Here is a 1,339-nt window from a genome sequence, read left to right as displayed (position 1 = left end):
TTGACATTTTCACAATGTTAAGTCTTCCTATCCAGAAGCATGGTATATTCTTCCATTTTTGTAGGTCTCTTTTGGTTTCTTGTAGTAGTGTTCTGTAGTTTTCTTTATATAGGTCCTTTGTTTTTCTGATTAGATTTATTCTTAGATATTTCATCCTTTGGGTGGCTATTGTAAATGGTATTGCTCTCCTAATGTCCTTTTCAGCACAGTGGTTATTGGTATAGAGGAATCCAACTGATCTTTGTATGTTGATGTTATACCTTGCCACTTTGCTGAATTCTTCAATGAGGTCTAGTAGCTTTTTTACTGAGTCTTTGGGGTTTTCTATGTATAGAATCATATCGTCTGCAAATAGACACAGTTATACTTTCTCTTTGTCAATTCAGATGCCCTTGATTTCCCTATCTTGCCATATAGCTCTGGCTAAGACTTTGTGCATAATATTGAATAGGAGTGGTGACAAAGGGCATCCTTGTCTGGTTTTTATTCACAGAAGGAAGGCTTTCAGTTTCTCTCCATTGAGAGTAATGTTGGCTGTTGGTTTTGTATATATGCTATTGATTATGTTGAGGAATTTCCTTTCAATTCCTACTTTGTTGAGTGTTTTTATCAGGAATGCATGTTGGATTTTGTCAAATGCCATTTCTGCATCAATCGATATGATCATGTGTTTTGTTTTTCTTTTTTCTTGTTTATATGGTGAATTACATTGATTGTTTTTCTAATGTTGAACCATCCTTGCACCCCTGATATGAATCCTACTTGGTCATGATGTATTATTTTTTTGATGTGCTGCTGCATTTAATCCATTGACATTCAGTGTAATTATCAATATGTATGGATTAACTGCTGTCATTATGTTAATTTTTTGTGGTGCTGTTTGTTCCTTTATTCTACATGCCTTCTTGTGTTGCGTTCATGTTTTTTGTTGTTCTTGTTATATTTCTTGTTGATTTCTTCTTTTTTTAAATGTTTCCTTGTCTGCTTGGATCTTCATTTTCATGGTAAATTGTGAAGTATTCATTTTCTTTGGGATTCCTCTATAGTTTGTTATGTTTTCCCTGCTTTTAGGACAGTCTATTGTATCCTGCCATCTACTCGACCTCCTCACTGTATCTCTGTTCCTATATTTTCCCCTTCTTTAATATTGTTAATATTTTGATCTTTGGTTGGCCTCCCAGGACCTCTGAATTCATTGCTGTAATTTTCTTCCATTCTGAATTCTGCTATCCATCGAACAAGTTCCAGGTGGTGTTGCCACGTCTGTCAGTCTCTGGTTGTTGTCTGTTCTTGCTGGTTTTCATTCCAAAGAACTCCCTTTAGGATGTTTTGAAGTGCT

This window comes from Chrysochloris asiatica, unplaced genomic scaffold (assembly GCF_000296735.1).
Source record: "Chrysochloris asiatica unplaced genomic scaffold, ChrAsi1.0 scaffold00299, whole genome shotgun sequence".
NCBI classification, from domain to species: Eukaryota; Metazoa; Chordata; class Mammalia; order Afrosoricida; family Chrysochloridae; genus Chrysochloris; species Chrysochloris asiatica.
This window is presented reverse-complemented; position numbering follows the sequence as displayed.